Below are 16,350 nucleotides of genomic sequence, written 5' to 3'. Positions count from 1 at the left end.
ATTGATAAATGATAATCATTATGTTGATTATGTTGATAATTCGCTATTTTTTACAGTAGTAAAAAAGATAGAATCTGAATTCTCTATTTTTTCCCATATTTCTATGTCAGTTCCCTCAAATGTCTCTTCTTTTCCATCATCATTATGTTTCATATTTCTCAAATGTTCTATAACTGGAGATGGTTTAAAATAATATTTGCAATTACGACATTTAACTCGTTTCTCTTTCACTGTAACATTTTTCTCAACAAAAATAGTTCTGTCAAATTTAAATTAGTTCCACACATTAGTCATATTCGTCCTCATTTAGGAATCGGTCATTTTTAACTTAGTAAATTTTTATTCTGTATAAATGGAGGCTCTATTGAAGAAACTCAATAACCCAAACAGTTGTAATTTGTTTAAGAAGATTAAATGACTTAGAATTGAATAATTTATATTATCTTACTGGCAGTGAATATTTAAAAACTAGATATGATGAAGAAATTTGTATGGAGCTTGATAATAAATTTGAAATTATTTTGCCAATCAGATGCTTGAAATTAATTAGCAAGTGGGATTTTTCATTTTTGGAGGATGGAAATACTGAACTGAAATACAAGGGAATGAAAAATCTTTAAAATAATGACAATGAATTCCGTGATAGGGAACATTTGGTTCAATATTTTAGTTGTTAGATTTATGAGCTGTCAATTTTTTATATTTTCTGTTCTAAAATTAGGGTTTTTTGTTAATTTATACCAATGCATATAGCATGTGGCATCTTGCTGATTTTAATGTACACTGTACTGTTTGCTCAATAATTTGTGTGTAGTGCATGCAACTTAGCAGTATTTTTATGCTTGTTTTTTCGTTTTCGTCCTGCACCCTTTTAGACTGACACCCTTTCTCTAATTTTCTGAGACCCTCTTCTAACCTAAAAAAAACTGCCCAGTCCCTTCCACACAACCATTGCTACCCATGTAGATGATTCCTGTGTGTACTGGACTATTGGCCTATTAAGTGGTACTAAGAGCCCACCAGCGTATGGTGGAAGTCGAGGAATCTGCAACCTATATGATCTCTGATTTGGAGCCTCCATGCACTCTGTGCCAAAGGACCACATTGATTCTGTCAACAGTGCTACAGGAGCTCCACCTTGATCTCACAGGTAAGACTGGCAGTTTTTATTGCTTCAGCTAGTTGCCTGAAAGCATGGAAAATCTCTTCTTATCCAAAGTGACGGACATTGTTAGGTCTGACATGAGTCACTACTGCAGCTGGCTGCATCCTGTACTCTTCATGGTATCCAGAAGCACACTTTGCACTTCTGGAATGACACCTTCTGGTATGCATACGGAGTGCACACTGTATTCCTTCCCCTCCTTAGCAGCCATGTCCATAAGGGGCCTCACTATGTGCCTAACATTGGAGCTCCCAACTACCACTCACTCTCTATGAATGCCCACTCGCCATTACCTCTACTGTCAATGTACTAAAGCTTATAAAGTCCTAGTACAGTTGAAAAAAAATATTTTCAAATAACTGAAACTTTGCCATGATAGGTTGAAATAAAAGTTCCACTCATTCTGAGCGTATTTATTGAAGTCAACATGCCCAATCCCTGCTCTCAGATTCTCCTCCCACGGCACTTGCCTAATATCACATCTGCCTGCAACAACAGGGTGCATTCACTACATCACTGCAACTTAAAATTTATCGTTGATCATAGACATAACTGCTTATTATATTTGAGTGAAATCATACTCTCACAATATGTCCAGGTTTTCATAATAGTAACAATAAAATGCATAAAATGTGTAAATAGAGTAATAATAAATTTTTACTTATGATAAAATGCATAAAATAGTTTAATGTAATAATAATAATTTTTGGCATCAGTGAATAGTATATGGCTTTGGTAGAGCTGCCAAGAAATTCATGGAGGTATATAATAAAGGGAGATTGCGCCACAGACTAACTCATTTAAGCTATATATTGCTTTGAAACCAGTGCTGCCATACATGTTCTAAACATTCGCAGACTACTGTTTATTACTTTTTCCTATTCTTAACTGCTCTCTCCACACACACACACACACACACAATGTATACATTCAGTATTACGGTATTACAAATATTGTCATGGAGCATATTTCAAATAAATAAACAAAAAACAAACTGCAGTAGAAGCACACAGGGCAACGACAATTCATGCATACAAAAGAAAATATCGATTCTGTGAATCCAGTTACGAATGAAACGTAATTTGCTTACGATTTGTACTATAATCAGAATGATTATTACACCCACACATGACGCAAACTGGCGTTTTTGATCAAAACATATTCACCAAAAGCTAATATTGGGGTAACTAACAAGCGGAAGTGGGCTTCAAGTTTGTGGTGTCATGACAACTCCCCTTAGTATACCAGGTAGTTACAATTAAAGTGCAGCTATTCACAGGGATTCAGTGTAGGTTATAATTATTATATGACAGAAAAACTTGGTAGATATTCTAATGTTTTAATGTGGTACCCATTTATGCTGGAAAAAAGCAGTTCCAGTTCTGGTCACCGTGAGCAAATCTGGGGCTGTGAATACAAGAAAGACATATATAAATACTTCCATATGTGATGGATCAGCAACGAGAGGTGGGCAGAAAAGGTCGAACAAGTGAAAAACGCATAATGTTGATTTTATTATTAACCTCTGCTACGCAGTTTGTTCAATATGTGCACTAGAGACGTCAACGAAACGCTGTCCAGTGACCAATTTACACACTTGCACCTAGCGGCCAAAAGTGGAACCAAGTTTTTCAAGGTCAAATCAGTTCTGCATTAACGCATTAGCACATCGTCCAACTTTCGCTACCATACACTATTTACAGCCTACACTGGAGTTCCATGAGTAACTGCTCTTTAATTTAACCTCTTGGTACCTAATTTAAGAAATAGCAGTTCCGAAAAATATAGTCTTTAAAAGAACAAATACGAAAATTTAAGTAGGAGGGCTTACATGTGCGAAGCAACTAAGTTAACAGCAGCAATAAACTCTCAAAAATTTGATAACGTCATAATTTATGCAGTATAAAATCGAAGTGTGCACTCAAAATTATCAGTATTTCACTAGATTAGATTAGATTAGATTAGTACTTGTTCCATAGATCATGAATACGACACTTTGTAATGATGTGAAATGTGTCAGGTTAATAAATAATAATAATAATACAATAATAATAATACAAGATATTACATTAGATAAATTATTACATGACACTCAAATTTTTTTGTGGGTGTTGGGAAATTACCCACTTACTATATCCAGAAATTCATCTAATGAGCAGAAGGAGTTGCCATTAAGAAATTCTTTTAATTTCCTTTTAAATGCTATATGGCTATCTGTCAGACTTTTGATGCTATTAGGTAAGTGACCAAAGACTTTTGTGGCATCATAATTTACCCCCTTCTGAGCCAAAGTTAGATTTAACCTTGAGTAGTGAAGATCATCCTTTCTCCTAGTGTTGTAGCCAGGTACACTGCTATTACTTTTGAATTCGTTCAAATTGTTAATAACAAATTTCATAGGTGAATATATATATTGTGAGGCTACAGTGAAGATTTCTAGCTCTTTAAATAAGTGTCTGCAGGATGATCTTGGATGAGCTCCAGCAATTATTCTGATTACACGCTTTTGTGCAATGAACACTCTTTTACACAATGATGAGTTACCCCAGAATATGATACCATACGAAAGCAAAGAATGAAAATAGGCCTGGTAAGCTAATTTCTCAGATGTATATTGCCAAAATTTGCAATGACTCTAATAGCATAAGTAGCTGAACTCAAACGTTTCAGCAGATCCTCAGTGTGTTTTTTCCAGTTCAACCTCTCATCAATGCATACACCGAGAAATTTTGAATATTCTACCTTAGTTTCCGATTTCTGATCGAAGTCTCTATGTATTAATGGGGCCATTCCATTTACTGTGTGGAACTGTATATACTGTGTTTTGTCAAAGTTTAATGAGAGCCCACTTGCAGAGAACCACTTAATGATTTTCTGAAAAACATCATTTACAATTTCACCAGTTAATTCTTGTCTGTCGGGTGTGATAGCTATACTTGTATCATTGGCAAAAGTACCAGCTTTGCATCTTTGTGAATATAGAATGGCAAGTCATTAACCCTTTCAGACCCAAATTATTCTCAGCCATGAAAAAAATATCTATACATTGTAATAGGTAAAAATGGGTATTAGAAACATAATAAATCCAACAAAATCACTGAAAACATTTTTATTTAAATTTTACAGAATGTCCATTGTAATGGACAAAGAGTATCAACGGTTGTTACATCCTGCACTGTGGAACATTTTGAAACAATTCCTTCCTTTGACAAAACATAGATGAACATTACATTTCTCACAAAATACATGAGTTTTATTCTTACAACTAGGCATTTTACACCTTGAAGCTTCTGTATTATCATGGTACTCAGGAAAATGTCCAGTAAGATCATTCCGAATCTCTGGTGCCGGACGAATCTCAGTTCTTGCTCTTTTTGCTTTTATGTCCTGTAAATCACTACTGGGTCTGCCACGTTTCACTTTGGTACTAGTGCCCATTTTTACAAGAGCCTCTCCTATTCTCATCTTAAAACGAAGCTAATCCATTGTCTCTTTCTCTCCCAGTGATTCAGTATTTCTTTTGTATTCCAACTAACTGTTCACACACGCTAAATCTACAGCGTGGAACGACATTCTCAATGTCCATTTTCTAGATTTAATAAAAATCCTATACATGCTAATTAACATGTCTATTTTGTCAACACCGCCCATAGCATGGTTGTAACGACGTACAACTTAAGGCCGTGAGACAGAAACATATGTCTATCTTGATTTTTCCCAGCACTGTACTTCATCTTGACTACCACATCCTGCAAAATTTGATGCCAGAACTACTGGTCTCTTGTCAAACCATTTACACATTATCACTGCTTCATTCATGCTTACCACTTCTTCAGAAAAACCATGCCCTTTCTTTTTCAAATCCTTATCACTGGTGAAAGGTACATTTGGCATGCGACATAGTCTTGCTGTTCCTGCTGCGTATATATTTTTTATTTTTAATATTTCTAGTAAGTTGAATGTTGTGAAGAAATTATCAAAATATAAATAAGCATGTTCCCTGTTAATTCTCTCAACAAGTTTTAGAACAATAGATGCCCCTAAACCAAACTTTTTTACAAAAGTGTTTGAGATTTCTGGAGTATCTCCTTGGTACAACAGAAAGTCATAGCACAGACCACTTCTTCCACATAATAAAAACAGTTTTATACCCCAAGGTTTAGGCTTTCCCTTACAATACTGCTTTACTCCTAAATGACCTTTGAAAGGAATCATTTGCTCGTCAACACATAATTCTTCCTCAATCTGTAGTTCCAAACATCTACGTCTAATACAATCATAAATGGGTCTCACTTTGTAAAATTTGTCTTTGCAATTTTCTGGCCTTGCCAAATTGTCAACTACATGGAAATTTGATCTCCGTTGGAAAAACTCGCTCTTGACATACTTTCCACAAAAACATCTAAATGCAATGCTGAATCCCAATACATTCTAACTCTTGGGTATTTCAAGCATCCCATAATTATATGAAGTCCTAGGAAAGCCTTTATTTCCATTACATTTGTCGGTGTAAATGTTTTCCCATGTTGCAATGCATACATGTTGGTTTTTTCAACCATATTTTCTAAGCAAGCATGAGAAATGTACTCTGAAAAATATTCAGTGGGTGTCACATCACACTCTGATGGCTGCACTGAATACTGGTCTTCACCAATAGGTGTGCTTTGGAGTGTAGGCGATTTTCTTCTCCATCTAATATCACTTTTCTCAGTAAACATCCACTCAGATGTAATAATAGAGTCTTCAACATTTGAGTCCTGTGCATAAGTATGATTTTGGTCCTCTTCTTCTGTGCTGCAACTATCGTCCTCCAGTTGTTCCTCTTCGTAGTTTGTGACTACATCAGCACCTAAAAATGACAATGCAGTATAGCAACAACCAGGTCAAAATATATATAATAGTCAGGTGAGATTGACAGTTTTATTATTACATACCAGGTCTAGTGCATTGTGGAATAGATTCTGCATCATCAGGGCCACTTTCATAGTTTTCTGAGAGCTCTAAGTCAGAAACCTCACCTGACATCAGCAAATCCAGTATTTGGGAAGCATCCCTCTCAATATGATAAAATTCTGAAAATCAATACGTGAGATGTAAGCAATTTCATGAACAGTGTTGAAACAAGACGCAAATACCAAGTCTGAAGCAATAACATCAAGTACAACTACTGCAATATTGTACATAAATGCTTGGAATTTTATCTACTGAACCTTTGGTAACATAAAATAAATTAGTTTCGTCCCCTACGTTACAAAAAAAGGCGCAGTTGCATCACAGAAGTTATTTTCATATAGCAGAGATACCTTACAAGCACACAAGTAAAAAACAACCATTGGGACTAAATGTCTATTTCAATGGACATCAGTTTTGTAACGTCGATAATACAGTGATTTTCCGAAGCATGTATCTAATTTTGCTATAGAAAGTATCCAAAACCTTACTAAAACAAATAAAACTTAAAAACAAGGGGAACTCTAACCTTTAAACACGTAAAATTGGTCGAAATATGTACCCACCTTTTACATGCTCCTCTGTGCGGCCATCTTGTCTCAAACAACGTCCAAATACTTCGTGACTTCACCACTAGATGGCAGGATCGCCGATCAGATTGAACCACAAAACTTCCATTGCGACGTACAAGCAATCCTAAAAACATCTGTGCTCTCAAATATGAGATATTACTCTCGAAAAGTAGTGTCCATTGAAATGGACAAGGGGTCTGAAAGGGTTAATGTATATTAAGAACAGCAGAGGACCCAAGACCGAACCTTGCGGCACCCCATTATTGATTGTTCCCCAGCTTGAGAAATCACCAGTTTTTTGCATATTATGTGAACTGTTTATTTCAACGTTATGCACTCTTCCAGTTAGGTATGATTTAAACCATTTGAGCACTGTCCCATCCATACCACAGTACTTGAGCTTATGTAGAAGTATTCCATGATTTACACAATCAAAAGCCTTTGATAGATCACAAAAAATCCCAACAGGTGACTTCCAGTTACTCAGAGCATTTAATATTTCATTAGTGAAAGTGTATATAGCATTTTCCATTGAAAAACCCTTCGGGAAAGCAAACTGACATTTTGTTGAAGCTTTATTTTTACAAAGGTGTGAAGCTACTCTACAATATATCACTTTTTCGAGAATTTTGGATAAGGCAGTCAGAAGAGATATTGGGTGGTACTTGTTGATGTCAGATGTATCCCCTTTTTTTGCAGTGGTATAACAATGGCATACTTCAGTCTACCTGGGAGAATACCCTGCTTCAGAGAGCTATTACATATGTAGCTAAGAATCCCACTTATTTCTTGGGAACAAGCTTTTATTATCCTGCTGGAAATGCCACAAATCCCATGTGAGCTTTTATTCTTGAGAGAGTTTATTATCTTCCTAATTTCAGATGGAGAGGTGGGTGGAATTTCAATTGTATCAAATGGTGTGTGTAAGGCCTCTTCCATTAACTGCCTTGCTTCTTCTGATGAACATTTAGATCCTATTTTCTCTACAACATTTAAAAAATGATTATTCAAAATGTTTTTGACTTCCGGCTTGTTGTTTATCAAGTTTCCATTAGCTTTGATGGTGATACTGTCATCCTGTACTCTTGGTTGTCCTGTCTCCCTTGTACTAATATTCCAAATTGTTTTGATTTTGTTATCAGAGGTGTTAATCTCAGACATGATTCACATGCGTCTGGACTTTTTAATAACCTTTCTTAATGTAGCACAGGTGTTTTTATAATATTTGGCTGTTTCTGGGTCATTACTCTTTCTTGTTGTTAGATACAGTTCCCTTTTGTGGTTACAAGATATTTTTATTCCTTTAGTAAGACAAGGTTTTTTTGCATAGTTTCTTATAATTAGATTTAACTACTTTCTTGGGGAAACAGTTTTCAAATTCTCTTACAAGTGTATCATGAAATAAGTTATATTTTAATTTAGCATCGGGTTCCTTGTACACCTCATCCCAGTCTAACTGCTGAAGATTTTCTCTGAAATTTCTAATTGTTGAGTCATTAATTGAACACACAACTTTGCAGGGTAGTTTTGAATTACTGAATGGAGCTATGTCATATACTGTAACTAGCTGAGCATCATGATCAGAAAGCCCATTCTCAACAGGACAAGAATTTATGTTTTTAAACCTATCTTGGTCTATAGAAGTGTTATCTATCAATGAGCTGCTGTCCTTTACTACCCAAGTAGGAAAATTAATGACAGATGTCAAATTGAAAGAACCAAGCAAGACTTCCAGGTCATTCTTCCTATTACACTCTTTCAATGAATCAACATTGAAGTCCCCACAAATAATAATTTGCTTTCCCCTATCTGACAGATAGTACAACAAGGCATCCAAGTTTTCCAGGAATAAATGAAAGTTTCCTAAAGGGGACCTATATACTGTTACAATTATAAAAGAGCCCTCCTTCAGTTTAAGTTGACAGGCACATGCTTCTATATGTTGCTCTAGACAAAACTTTTTTGTATCTAAGCTTTCTACACAGTGATAACTTTTGACATATGTGGCAACTCCTCCTCCCACCTTATTCTCTCTACTCATATGTGCAGCTAGTTTATAAACACTGATATTTACCTTTTCCATATCAGACACAATGTGATGCTCAGACAGGCATAGTATATCTATTACATTATTAGATTCATTGTCATCTAAACAAACCAGGAGCTCATCTACTTTATTCTTCAATCCCGGAATATTTTGGTGAAAAATGGTAAATTATTTTTTACTTTGCTTTTCTGAGAATCTACTTTTTACTTTAATCCACCAATATTTTGGTTAAATATGGTAAAATTATTATTTACCTTCCTGTTGTGAGAATTTTGTGAGTTTTGGACCTCTTTAGCACCTGCCTGCCTGAACTTCTCATTGGACACTGATATTAGCCTAAAAAAGAGGTACATCCATGAGTACTAGTGTCCCCCCTTATAGATTTCACTAACAACGCTGCCAGTTTACCCTTCCCTTTCCTATTGAGATGTAGGCCATGCCTTGTGAAATCCCCCCTATCAATAGCCTCAACAGGAACCAATCCAATGTCTGACAGAGTGGCTGCCCTACGCAACAGATCCAACTCCATATTTACCCTCCTGACAGAGCAGTTCAACTGAGGCTGATCATGCCGTACGAAAGCAGGCATCAGCCCAACACTGGTATGGGTCGTTGCTGAGGCTATTTTCACCAGGTCACACTCAGTGCTGTAGCCCTGATCCCTATCAATACTGTTTCCCACCCCACCCACTACCATCACATGATCCTGCTTTGTGAATCCCTTGCACAAGGAACCTATATCCTCTACCACCTGGCTAAGACTTGCACTTAGCTTGAAAAAGTTTGTGACCTGGTGCTTGTCACCTAATTTTTCCTGCAAAATCTTGCCCACACGTCTTCCATGGCTGCTACCTAGCAACAGAACTTTGCTCTTACTTTCTACCTTTTTTTGAAACAGTTGGTTTCCTAGTGAAATTCTGTTGCATCTTAACTACATCTACTTCTACTGGAGCCTTTTCCTTCCTTAACTGTGGTAGCAAGGAAAATCTATTGGTTGTGCCAATTGGGAAACTGTCAGACACTGTCCTCTTTCTGTGGCCCCTGTTTCCAGCTACCACTTCCCACCGCTGTTTGCCCTCCTCCCCCCTTAACCTCTTCAATTCCTCCCTCGATCTGTCCAAATCAGCCTGAAGGGCTTTAATTTTCTCCTCCTGTTCATCTATAATCCTATCTCTTGAGCAAACTCTGCAAGGGAATGGAAGAGTCTCGTTTGCTTCCCCAATTCCCACGCTGCTACAATTTCCCCAATGAAACCACCTGTCACAACAGCTGCACAAAACCCCTGAACTAACTTTCCTACTGCAGCTCACACACTTAGTATCCATGGTAGTTTGGAAATTAGTTAAAGAGATTTACTAAGTGATAACGATAATATATTAAATACAGATGCAAAAGGACACACGATTGTTAACTTTCGTCCTCAAAATATGGTTGTGGAAGAGTGTAAATGAGGAAATGGCTTTGATTCCATTCTTCCATATACATTCAGGAAATCAGGTTTTTTCTTTTTGTCTTTTTATATTCTTTTTCTTAGTAGACTATGTTTCCCTTTCTGTCTACCCTTACTCATCTTTTGTGGTCTGCCACTTCTATCTATGGGTTCATAAACCATATCAGATTTGTTGTCAGCCCTTGCTTATGCATCTTTATGTGGATGGGATATTACCTGTCAGGCAGCAGACCTACTCATGTGAGCAGGCCCTCTCACAAGCACTTGAATAGTACAGACAAATTTTTGGGTGAATATTTTTCAAGTGATATACTCATATTTCTCTGTAGTGTGATTTCTTGGAAGTTAGACTAAAGCGATATACTAAGCACTCATGTAAATATTTCTTGTCATTATATTAAAACATTATGCAGGATGCCTCTCACAAGACAACCGACAGCTACATTTACATCTATACTCTGCAAACCACTGTGAAGTGTGTGGCAATGTGTGCTTCCCACTGTACCAGTTATTAGGGTTTTCCCATTCCAGTCACGCATGAAGCACCAAAGAATTATTAAAATCCTTCGTGCATGCTGTAATTATCCTAATCTTATCCTCACAATCCCTATGTGAGTGACATGTTGGTGGTTGTAGTACATTCCTAGAGTCATCATGTGAGCTGGTTCTTGAAACATTGTAAGTAGGCTTTTTCAGGATATTTTGTGTCTATCTTTAACAGTCTGCCAGTTCCATTTCTGCAGTAACTCCATGATCCTCTCCAACGGATCAGACAAACCTGTCACCATTCATGATGTCCTTCTCTGTATATGTTCAGTATTTCCTGTGAGTCCTACTCCATATGGTTCCTACACACTTGAGCAATATTCGAGGATTGGTCACATGAATGATTTATAAGCAATCTTCTTTGTAGACTGATTATATTTCTTTAGTATTGTACCAGTAAACCACTACTGAGAGCATATGATCATTACTCTTAATATCAATACAAAGTGTTAGCCCAGGTATTTGTATGAGTTGACTGATTTCAACTGTGGTTGATTGATATTAAAGCCATAGGATACTTCTCTTTTTCGTTTTGTTAAGAGCACCATTTTATATTTCTGAACATTTAAAGTAAGTTGTGCATGACATGATCAGGTGACAAAACACAACCATAGGTACTATATTATGGAAGTGAAGTTTCTGGCATAACCTAGCTTCTACTACAACAGGCGATGTTTAAATTCAAATTTGTTTGAACATTTTCACTGTAGAACGTGCGACAGACATTGGGAAGAGAGCATTCACAAAGTGTGTTGCTACTCAGTATCCAATATGTCGACAGATTTCACAGAGATATTGACATCCAAAGTGTGCAAGTAGTGTACCTTAGGAGACGTGAAGTAAAAGGATAGTCACAACAATTTTGTATCTGATCAAGAATGGACAGCTGTGGCCATGAGAATTGGCTTTACAAGTGAGTTTTTATTTACTTCGTTTCTATTTAACTGATCAGTATATTACTAATTATCACCACAAGCAAGACAACATATGTAACAGATGTAACCATACAAAAAAGGTATAAATGGAAGAATTGTCATGTCAAATTTAAGACAAATTGCCATCTCTTGTTTCTTCTGTTAAATACTCTTTTAATTTTAATTTGTGAGGAAAAAATTTAAGAAGAAATTAATTTGTGAGGAAAAAAGTAATATTTCTAAATATCCTCACTATGCATCAGTATAGTAACACACAATTATAAGTGCAAGGTTTTTTTAGTTGTCCAGTCTTACATGTGCTTTTATTTTTCTCTATTTTGTAAATACTAGTAATATAGCCTGTAGGGAGAGATATGGTAGTGCTACCCAATGTTCATGTATATTGTGGTAAAGAGTTTGTCGTCTGTGAACTGTAATAGTCTGTCTGATTTATGGTGAGGAGACTATATTTAGGCTACTTATTAGTACAATTTTAGTGAATGCAGGAAAGTTCTGAAATCAAAGTAATATTTAGTAACTTATGTAATGATATTGGATGGTAGCTACATTATATTGGTTTCTTCACTGCTGCTTGCGTGGGACTGTGTGTGATACTGAAAGTGGGTGGTGTACATTTAATGCATTAACACTCTTCTGCGAAGTGACTCATTTACATTTTTTGTTGTGTTCGTGTAGATGGCAAACCAAGGAGATAACTACTTTACAGTGGTACTATAATTTGTATGTCGGATGCATTTGGTAGAAAAATGTGGTTTAGCTTCACTTTGGACTTGCTTCTTATTATTTTGGGTATGATAACAAATGGAATTTTTTGCTTGTTTGATATTAGCTATTGTTGTTCTCAGGAATGCTTTAATTGTTTTGTGAATAGAACCGTCTCTGTCACTTGATAAATTAATTTATTTATTACACAGTTTCAGCAACTGCCTTCGTCAGATACCTGCAATTAAAATTCAAGGAACATGTACAAAACGATTGGTTTAAGAATCATGAGAGAAGATTCCACATGTGGAGACACCCACAGATTGGAAATCCATCATATAATAGTAGCTCAGACATTTCTAAAACAGATTCTAAACTGCAAAGCGTTTCCAGGAATAAAAGTAGACTCTGACCACAATTTATTGGTTGTGAAACAGTTCTGGAGAAACTGCAGAAAGGTGAGAAATGAAGAAGATGAGACCTGGATAACCTGAAAGAACCGGAGATTGAGATTTCCAATAGAAGCAGTAAGCATCGATTAGATGAAACAGGGTAAAGGAATACAACAGACAACACATCAGTCGCTTCATGAGATGAAACAGTGAAGGCAGCACAGGATCAAATAGGCAAAATGCAATGCCTAGTAGAGATCTTTAGGTAATAAACAGTAACAGCAGTGCAGGGTCAAATAGGCAAAAGGCAACGCCCAGTAGAGATCTTTAAGTTATACACGAGATACTGAATTTAATTAAGGAAAGCAGAAAATATAAAAATCCAGCAAATGAAGCAGACAAAAGAGGGTACTTATGTCTAGAAAATGAAATTGTCAGAAAATGGCTAAACAGATATGACTGGAGGACAAATGTAAGGCTGTAGAATCATGGATGACCATGGGAAAGATGGATGCCGCCTATAGGAAAATTAAAGAGGCAGTTAGACAAAAGAGAAACAGCTGAATGAATATTAAGAGCTCAGATGACAAGCCTGTGCAAAGCAAAGAAGGGAAATCTGAAAGTTGGAGGCTGAATGAATATTAAGAGCTCAGATCACAAGCCTGTGCAAAGCAAAGAAGGGAAATCTGAAAGTTGGAGGTGAGGATAATATTGTAGAAACAGAAGAGGAATTAGATGAAAATGAGATGGGAGATATGATACTGCGAGAAGAATTTGATAGAGAACTGAAAGATGTAAGTCGAAAAAAGGCCCATGGAGTATACAACATTCCATCAGAATTACTGAGATCTTTTCAAGAATCAGCCATGAAAAACTATACAATGCAGCATAAAAGTAGGCGAAGAACATATTCGTATTTCAAGAGGAATGTTATAACTCATGTTTCAAGAAGTCAGGAGTGATAACTGAACTATCACTTTTAATAAGTCTTTATTGCAAAATACTGACAGGAATTATTTATGGAAGAAGAGGAAAACTGGTAGAGGTCGATGGGAAAGATCAGTTTGGCTTATGGAGGAATGTAGAAACACACAAGGCAATACTGACACTACAGCTTATCTTAAAGGACAGGTTAAACAAAGATAAACCGACGTTTTTAGTATTTGTAGATTTAAACAAAGTTTGTAGCAATAATTAGAATAAACTCTCTGAAATTCAAAGGTCACAAATATAAAGGATTATTCACAATTTATACAGAAACCAGACTGTAGTTGTAAGACATGAAAAGGAAACAAAAGTTGAGCATGGATTGACACAAGGTTGTAGTCTGTCCCGGGTGTCATTCAGTCTGTGCAAGTTTAAAGGAAACAGAATTTTTGTTCAGAGAAAGAAGAAACAGAAATACTGAGGTTTGGTGATGGCTTTATAATTCTGCCAGAGACGACAAGAGACTCTGAAGAGCAAATGAAAAGAATGGATAATGTACCGAAAAGAAGTCATAAGATGAATATCAAATAAATAAAATAAAGCAGGGGTAATCGACTGTAATCGAATTAAATAGAGGGATGCTGAAGGAATTAGTTTAAGAACTGAGACGCTGAAAGTAGTAGACACGTTTTGCTATTTGGGCAGTAAAATAATTGAGCGGCTCGAGGGAACACAATGGTAAGCGCCAAAATCGTAGTTTTGAGATACAGTGGATTTGAAGTTAGAATTCACCTACAAATTTGAATAATTTTTTTTCGAACATTGCTTTTATTCTTTGGTGCTTTTAACATCTGTCTTCTTCTATGCAGACATAAATAAAACTGAGAACTGACTAAAACAAATTAAATATACAAAAAGTACTACATTATGGTCCTACAGATGCGATTACGTTTTACCAACCATACATCATTAAAAATACTTGGAGACAGAAAATTAATTATGAAAATTTACAACTATTCAACACTTTACTCAAACGACATTGTCACTCATCACTCTCATCACTGACATGTTCTCTGTCTGAAACAGTTGGCTTTAGTGACAGGAAAAATCCATGATGGACTGGAGGTATATAATCTACGAGCGACAGGACGTCAGCAACTTTCTGCTTTTCAATAAGTCTTGGCCCGTTGTATTTAAGTCGAAGTATAGGAACAGCGCATTGCTTTCCACGTTTTCTAAGACTTATTTCGTGCCAGATGCCTTGACAGAATGTGTCGCTTATGAATAAAAATGATGGATATTCTGAGGTCACCTTCCATCTGCATACATTCTTTAGGTTGACATCTCGACCATCAACTGTCTTAAGACAAATGCTTCTCTTGAGTGCCCTATTTGAAAGAAATACTCTCTTTTCACATTGTACACAAAAAATGGATTCTTCTAAGCTGACTTCTGGATGATATCCAACCACTGATATGGACTGTACACATCTTGTGCAAACGTAATTTTCAGTTGTCGTGAAATCTCGTATCAGAGGGCAACATCGCGTGCCCACTAACAGGGAAGTGGTGTTCGGTCACACGAAATCTTCCAGTTGATACCAGATACTTCCAAAACAGAACCATGTTCCAGTTATTATTTTGGCCACAGGAGTTATCAGATATCGCGATGAGAGTCCTTTTATGTCGTTTTCATCAAAGTAACATAAAAGGCAGCTTAAAATTTCCTCTCATCCACAGGCAGCAGTTGTCTCATTCCGCAAGAAGCAGTGCTCTTTGTTCTAGCCACAATCATGAACATTCAAGTTATATAACCAAATTTTCCTTTTGCAAAAAGCTGGCCCACATCTTAACTTAGGAACTGGGAGAGTCTGCTCCAGATCAAAAGTCACAACATGAAAATTACTGATTGCTTCTGCTCGTTTTGTCTAGATTCCAATGTTAGCCTGGTGTAATTCCAACTGACACTCAAGACTTGCTTCCAGCTGGGGCTCAACAGTACTCTCAATTTTCATTTTTAACTTGTTAAAAGTCTTACACGTATCAATGTTTGGTGACTTTGCTCCTATGTTATATTTTTCAGTAAAAATTCGCCTATACTTGTCTGGAGATACAGGATCATACGACATCTCCGTGCAGAAGACGTTCTTATAGTGATCGTAACAGGAGGCAATGGTTGAGACTGTCCCAGGTACAATCTGCCACCATTGTTTGAGGGTCTATACTGACTCTCGTATTTCGTTATTCTATCGATGTGTTCCCTGACGTGGTTAGCACTTGTTTCAGAGTAAGCAAGTGGACACAGGGAATGCTCGCCGCGTTTGTCCTGGTGTGGCGTGCTCAATTCAGATGTGATTTTCTTCTGTTTATTTTCCACGCGACCGCGATTATTATGCAGACCATGAATGGCAAAAAAAACTTTCTTGCAGGCTTTAACATCACAGTCACCAACTTTAACACAGTACGAAATAGTAAAATTTCTCCGAGATTCACCAACTGCTTTTCGAGGACGTGCAACAGCATTACATTTCACTGCACAAAATGAAAATGCACTTTGAACGTTAAAATCACCTATTTCCGAAAATGTTTTGAACGTTCTCATCACATGTGAATCTCCTACTTTGTCGAAACACCTACGAGGGTATTGGCAATTAGGTCCCACAAT

Source organism: Schistocerca americana, chromosome 1 (genome assembly GCF_021461395.2).
Source record: "Schistocerca americana isolate TAMUIC-IGC-003095 chromosome 1, iqSchAmer2.1, whole genome shotgun sequence".
Lineage (NCBI taxonomy): Eukaryota > Metazoa > Arthropoda > Insecta > Orthoptera > Acrididae > Schistocerca > Schistocerca americana.
This window is presented reverse-complemented; position numbering follows the sequence as displayed.